This window comes from Chinchilla lanigera, unplaced genomic scaffold, assembly GCF_000276665.1.
Source record: "Chinchilla lanigera isolate Chin_1 unplaced genomic scaffold, ChiLan1.0 scaffold00011, whole genome shotgun sequence".
Classification (NCBI taxonomy): domain Eukaryota; kingdom Metazoa; phylum Chordata; class Mammalia; order Rodentia; family Chinchillidae; genus Chinchilla; species Chinchilla lanigera.
The window spans coordinates 24,656,160-24,664,266 of record NW_004955412.1 but is presented as its reverse complement, the minus strand read 5'-3'; positions in this window follow the sequence as shown (position 1 = coordinate 24,664,266).

Here is an 8,107-nt window from a genome sequence, read left to right as displayed (position 1 = left end):
AGACACAGAGCCTTTCAGACCTGTGCCTCCCACTGCATCGTGGTCCTTTGTTTCTTTGGCCCTGGTATTTTCATCTACCTGCGACCCAGCTCCAAGGATACTGTGGATGGAATTGTGGCCGTTTTCTACACTGTGCTGACTCCCCTGCTCAACCCTGCTGTGTACACCCTGAGGAACAAGGAGGTGAAGAAAGCTCTATTGAAACTGAAAATTGGGTCAGTGTTTACTTGGCATAAATAATCAGGAAAGGACAGATATGCCTAATTCTTTTTAAATTTATAATTGAATCACACTTCCAACATGAACATGATGCTTAAAAGGAGCATTTCAAATGTCCAATCTTAATTTTCATTCTAACATTCCACACAGTTTAAAATTTTCTTACATATCATTTGTCAAAATCCCAGTTAAAACAATCATTGAATAATGATAAGAGTAAGGAATCTGAGCTACTACTTTGAAGATAACTATAAGTACAACAACAACCATTGTTGATTTCCTGTCATCTTGTTTTGAAATTCTGTATCGTTTTTGTAGTTTTTGTGTTGTTTCGTTTTTGTCTTTGTTTTTGTTGTTTTGGTTTTTTTCTTTTCTCTTTAAAATAATAATTTTTTAAAAAGTAAGGATACTAGTTCATTCTTGCTTTTGTATTCCATTAAGTACATTGTTAAAAAATCATTTTTATCATCTGTGTAAATTTCTTTGAGACATGTGATATTGTTATAGTTTATTGCATTCCATCTAGTTAAAAGCTTTACAAAAATTTCCTGTTTTAAACTTTTTATATTAACAAAACACTCATACTAGTCACAATCCATTATGTAATACAGTATCAGCATGATGATACCTTCAGTTTAGAAAATACTAGCTACAAAGAAAAATGGTTCCTAATTCACCCTCATGACCTAATTTAAATTATTTTATAACAGAAGACAGACATTTTTATACAAGAATGATCAAGCAATCTTAGAGACATACATATACTGTAAAAATATGGAGAATATCTCTCAATTTATAAAAAATTATAAGGCAGTAGTTCCTCCATAATTATACTTTGCCTGTAAGTCACATTTGCTTGACTTAAAGTTTAAAAATGGACTTTGGAAATTATAAACAACAGAAAGACTCGGGCCATGAACCTCATAATCAGTCTTCCAGCTGTGTACATGTATTAAATGTGTGACTTCATCTATCTAAATGTAAATGCTTAATTTAAATGCTCATGTATCCTTTTAATACAATGCATGCCAATCTCCCTAGCAAAATGAGAAGAGAACATTAGAAAAATAAACCTAAATTAATAAAGAGCCAACTCTTCAGACTTGCACCAGCTACATTCCATACATGTTTCAGCAAGAATGTCTTTTGTGCCAATTTGCTATATCTTGCTCAAAGTGAGCTGTGAAACTTTGCTGAGAAAAAAAAAATCACACTAACTATAGTAACAGAGCCTACATAAGTCATTAAATAGTTATGCAAATATAAGACTACATATTCATGCTTATACCAGTAACCCAGATTAGCAAGGGCTCATTATATAGTATAATTCATTTTACAGAACAGAAAACTGATGTAAATATAGGCCAAAATGACTTATCTATTAAGGTCACTTCTATTCTCTCCAATTCCTGGTAACATCACATTATTTTATTTAATTCCTAATTACATAAAATGTTATGGTACATTTATTGAGTGGTAAGGCACACGATAAACAACACTAGATGCAAAAGAATAGATTTCTGTATTCAACAAGATCATTGTCCAGCAAGGGAGAAAAACAAACAGCATCATTGAGGGTGGTTGTGCAAAGTGCATTATAAGTATGAATTGGAAATATGCTGGAAAATTCAAAACACTATAATAATGTGTATTACACAAAATCATGCTAAAGTAGCTTAAATTTTTAATGATGCTATCTAAGGCAGATACTCATGACTTTAACTAAAAATATTATTAAAATAATTGTAGAAAACCATGAGGTTGGAATAAATAATAGTCTTTTTCAACCTTTCCTAGTTAAAAATTTGCAGAGCCATAGTGTAATATCTCAACTGAGATTTTGATGTTAATATTGTCACATCTGGCTCCTGCTGAGGGAATCAAAGATGTCACATCTGTGAGTTGAGCACCACTGTTCTGCTGTCCAAGCAGCTCACCGGGATCATAAGCTCAAACCTAATATATCAGAGGGACAAAGTTTAATGAAAGGAAGACACTTTATTTGTAAAGAAGAAAACGCAGGGGGAGGAAAGGAGAAGAGAGATGGTTAACCTGGTAAGAATGGTATAGGAAGCTCTAGAAAGATGGAGGGGCAGCGGGCCTTTGCTTCTGGCTGCTTTTATAGGGGGTCAGAGATTCCCTCCTAAACTTACCATAGCTGGATTGGCTTCCAGGCACTTATTCCTAAGCTCATTTCTTCTGGTAGTCTACATGCAACTTATTTCTACCTGTTTACTTGTCTTTGACCTACCTTTTAAAGCCTTATCTTTGGGGTGGGTAGCTAGTTGGCAAGGGGGTACCTTAGAGTTCATGGTGAGCTTAGAGTTAGTAGGGTAGCATGTGGGTATCTATTATACTCTGTAATGACCCTTGAGTGAATGATACAATGACTCTAAATACCCATGTAAATATATGTAGATGCTGGTGTACAGGTGTGGGTACATACTCCTCAAAATTAGTCAACGCACCCCCTCTATATTCTGTTGGAGGTGGGGGTGGCTTATTATTTGTGCACTTGGCTTTCTCTCTGTGTCTTGCCTGTCTTTTCCAGGTTTCTTAGTGCAAGTCCCAGGGCCATTTGGTGTCTTGCTTTATCTGGCTTTTCTCTCTCTCCACCCCGATCTTTGACCTATTTCCCAGGGGAATTTCTCCAGTAAAGTTTGTTTTTAATTCCTTCCAGTCAAGATTAGCGAGAGGACTCATGAGGTTCCTGTGCTATTTTTCCCCAGCTACAGAGCCCTGATCCTACAATATGACCCATAGATATTACTCAGAATTATCAGATAGGGAATTTAAAATAACTATGATTAATATGCTAAGCAGTAGGCAACATGAAAGAACAGATGGATAATGGAAGCAAAGGTTGATACTTCATAATAGAACCAAAAGGAAATGCTAAAATCAAAAACACTAGAAAAGAAATGAAGAATGGTTTCACAGGTTCAGAATTTCTTCCATTTATCAACAAATCTCAGTTAAATTGAAAGTAATGGCTGCTGTGTGGAAGCATATCTATAATGTGAAGAACTTGTGCAACCAATACAAAAGCATCTTTGAACACCAGGGAAAGTATCCCAGTACTCCCTGCACTACAGTGTTAATGCTGAGCAGCACTTAGCATAGCCTCTGTCAACACTGTTAAATTATTATTCAGCCTTCTGCCTGTTGTGATATTGTTCTTCTGTGCTGACTTTCAGAGTTTTTCATACCTGTGAATGACCTGGAGGACTTCATTAATGCTTTGCCATACTCTAGCACCACTTTAGATGAATAATAGAAATTTCAATGGGTTTCATTCATCAATACTTCACCACATGCATTCTTATCTTCCATTTATACATTGTCTTTAGGACATCTGACCTCTCCAGACTTGTTATGGCACAAATTTCAATCACAGTTTCAAAATTCCACTTTAGCTTTCCATTGCTTCTACTGACTGTGGATGAATTGGGTAGGGAATGCCATGCAGAATCTTTAGGGCTTCACAAATGTCTTTTTGATCTAATAATCATGCATCCTGGCTGTTTTTGATACTATGAATATCCAAAATGTGAAAATAAACTTTAAAACCAGATATGATAACAACCATTTTGAAAATGTCCTACTCTACCAAGGATGGGGATAAAACACTTTTTCACTTTAACAACTTTGCCTACGATGATAGAAAGGTTGCATCATGCTGAGAACATTTGAGTTAACACTTTAGTGCAGTTTACATAAAACTCCCCCTTCTCCACCTACAGGAATGGGGCAGGATGGCACCTTTTGATCTTGTGTCTAGTTACTATAGAACCTTGGCAATACATATGCACAGTCTGACACTGAGGTTATAACAGAATAAAAAGAAACATAAATTACTTTGATTTTGGTGTCTTATGCCCTCTTTTTTCTTGTAAAAATGAAAAGCTTCAAGATACAGTACTATTTGGCGTGGTCAAAAAGAAGCTCTGATGTACACAACATACTGAGAAAGTCATGAACTATAATAAGCATTATATTAATCATATACTACATATAAATTATTACAAATTACAGAATTGGAACTTGCCTTTGTTATTTGTGTGCAATTCTGTTCACCTTCATCTAGTGATTAATTCCACCACCTAGTCTGTGTTAGATGCTGTAGTGTTTACTGCAGCATCCCATATATGAGGTTGTATGCTTATAACACTTTAAAACACTTTTTCACTCTGTGGCTCTTGAACATATTCTCCTTAGGCTCTGTGTCTTGTATGCCTAAAATTTAATATTCACTGAATTAAAATGATGAAAGGAATTGATTTTGAGAAAACAGGGCTGAACTTAAAAAAGAAATGTCAACACTGGGGTCATTATGAAGGCCATCTGATTGCTTTAGAATTTGAACCAGGTAATTCCCAGGCTACAGCTATAGTGTTTAGTTCTTATAATTGAAAACACTTGTCACTACTAGCTAACTCAGAAATTGTAGCTTCAGGGAATCAGTCAAATATATCATGGGACACCCAATACATATGAGATACAGGCGAACAGGGAAATGACAACAGCCAGTAATAAGCCTCGGTGGACAACACTGTGTCAGAACTACTAATTCAAGAAAAGAAAACCCAAGTGAATAGGCCAAAATATGGTCTAAGGTAGTGAAAGATTAGCTTAAGTTTCATTACTCACTCCGAATGCAAAAAGGATGTTTCGGGTTTCTTCTTATTTTTTAAAATGTTTTCCCTTTTAAAAACAGTACTGGTAGCTCTTAGAGCCTAAAAATGATACAATTAAATACTTACAAAATGAGAGTTTCCTAATTAATATTCGATAAAATAAGTAATTTTTGAGATTTAAATTACCCTCGCTTTTCTTTATTTTTCAGGCGTTTACTGTTTGTGCCATGCTGCCCCTAATCTTTTTCTAATTTTTTCCCCCTCACTGCAGCTTCAATGACATAAAGAAGACAGGTCTAAGGGAAGAGGATTCAGGGCCTCCAGCTCCAGAATCTCTCTGATGGAGCCAGTCACAGGACATAAGAGAGATCTCAGAACAAAAGACAAGGGGTAAAACACTTCTTCAAAAGATATAGGGAGTTTGGTGAAATAGCCTTATAGCCAAAGGAAAATTTCAAGCAAAACAAAATTATTATAGACTCAATCCAAAATATTGAAATGTAGTTTAAAAATTCCTATACTGAAATATAAAATACAGGTAACTATAGAAAAATGTGTGCATTGTTATTTTGATTATTATTCATACTCACTAATACAAACTCCTCCCAGCCCCAAGAAAACAGAAAAAAGGTGCCTGAAATCATGTGGAAATATCACAGCATAGAGGTTTAAATCATATGCTTTGGTGACAGATATTCTGGAATTAAACCTTGAGCATAGAGTGATTGCATAATTTTACATAATAGTACCTATCTCTTGGTATTCTCTTCAAAAATTGGATTTTGATAATCTTTATAAAGTGTGTACCATATCACAAATTCAGTAATATATACTGTTTCTGCTTCTAAAAATTTAATTTACTACTTTTTCATAGTTTCATATATTTTATTATAGTTATATATCTTGAAAAATTAATAAATATGGAGTACCAAGTTATAAAAGTAGTGAAATGACCAGAGAAATGATTAAACTGTCAATAGCAGTGATCATTACTAGTAGTGTAAAAGAGACCAGATTTTGACATCTATAAAAATGTTATATAACTAGCATCAAAAGCAAATATAAGCAAAAGAAAAGTTGTTTCATAACAAAGAAAACATTCCACAGAATGCAAAAGCAACCTAGAAAATGTTAGAAAGTTTTGGCAAACCACATATTTGACAAAGATTTCATACTCAAGATATGTAAAGAATTCTCATGAATAGGAAAAAGAAAAATGGGCTCTTGAACAAAAAAAGAACCAAATTATTCAAACTGACATTCCAAAGAAAACACATATATTATCAACAAACATATGAAAAGATGTTCAACACCATCAACCAGCAAAGTGCAAATCAAAACTACAATAAACTAATACCTCACATCTGTAAGTGTGGCTATTCTAAAACTTCAGAAGTCATTATATGTAGATGTTCACAAGAATGTGATTTATACAGCCTGTGTAACTTTGTACTGAGGGTTTTATTTAAGATATTTTGTATGTACCAAGAGTTTGTAAAGGAAATACATTGAAATCCTATCATAAAAACTTATTATACTATCACTTTTCTGATTTTTTAATAAACACCACCCTTGGTCCCTCCCTCTATTGTGGGGCACCCCTGAATCATAGCAGGTGCTATTTTGCTGAATTTCTGAGATTCAAGATGGTGCTAGAAGGAGGTATCTGAACAGCACAATCGCTCAAAAGTATCTACAAAAAAGGATCCTTCACTGTGCAAAACATAAGTATCTGACTCAGCAGGGTGGAAAATTCAAGATCAGTGGACATGACAGAGGCTAGAAATATCTACACAATTATATCTACAAATAAATATCTACAAATTAATTAATTATATATAAATATCTGTAATTAATTAATTAATATAAATATCTACAAATTTTATTTCATATCTATGTAATTGTCAGGGTTATTAGAGTCTGACTTCATCCTGAACCCACTCATCAACCTAAAATCTTGACAGCCTTCTCCTAAGGTAGTAATTGTTCTCAACAGTAGCAGGTAGTCCTGCTCAGAGATAAAAGGATATTCAGAAAATGAAGACTATTTCTGCGTTGGAATTGCTAACATGGACAACCTGTGCTAGCAAGGAGAATTACACCCTGAGACCTCGCAGAACACGTGCTTACCCAGACACATACATACGGAGCCCCTAACAGAGTTAAAAAGTCATTTTCATGATTTTAGCTATGAATAAATGGCCTCTGATATTTGTTGCTAACATTTTCAGTCATCCAAGTTTAAGTACAGGACTATTGGAGACCCCTGCAGTGGATCCTTACCTCCTGCCAGGTGTCACAACACACAGAAAGAGAAAGAGCATGTGACAAAATAGCAGTGCAGCAAGGAGCTGGGATGACAAGTAATTCCCTGAGAACAAAAGGCCAAGAGGAAGCCAGAATCTTGGTATTTATTGCTCACACGCACATAAGGGAGAATGGCAGAGGGATGTGCTAGATAAGTGGCTAGGCAGGCAAGGCTTATCACAGAGGGAACAAAGCATTCTTGCAAAAGGGACAGAACAGCCAGATTTAGGTGATGGTTAATGGGTAACCTGCTTTGTAACCAATGATGGGAAGGAATTTTCCTCCGGAGTCATGCAGGCCTCAGAGGCGATGTTGTCTTATACCTTAGGCCCATGGTAGCTGCTTGCTATCATGAAGACACATGTGCAGACTTGGCTACACTCACTAATTAAACTGAAAGCCAGCTGAGGGGAGTCACCTCTATACAACCTGCGCTGCTCACAAGTAAGCACAATCACGCTTGGCTCTGGAGGAGGTTGGTGTGGCATTCCTCCACACAGGACAAACAAAAAAAGGAAATGACCACATAATCAATTTAGATGGATGAATAATATACCCCTCTATTAACCTCTGTTAATAAATGCATTTATTAAAAAGTTAAAAACAAACCCTTAAGCAATTTGCCAATGGATCAGAATGTCCAGCATAAATAAAATATCTAACTCTGATGTTAAAAATCCCTTTGAAAGATTGTAAAAGAAATATTTTGAGTAGGTAGTTTTAAACACTATTTGACAGAGAACTCTGTATGCAATAAACTTTGTGTGAGCAACTAAATTATACTCTTAATTTTGAGAACATGAGTACATCCGCTTCCTACTATTTACTCTGTCTGAAAATGTGCAACTGTGCCTTTGAGCTTAAGCAGAGCTCTCTTCACCTCCTTGTTCCTCAGGGTGTACACAGCAGGGTTGAGCAGGGGAGTCAGCACAGTGTAGAAAACG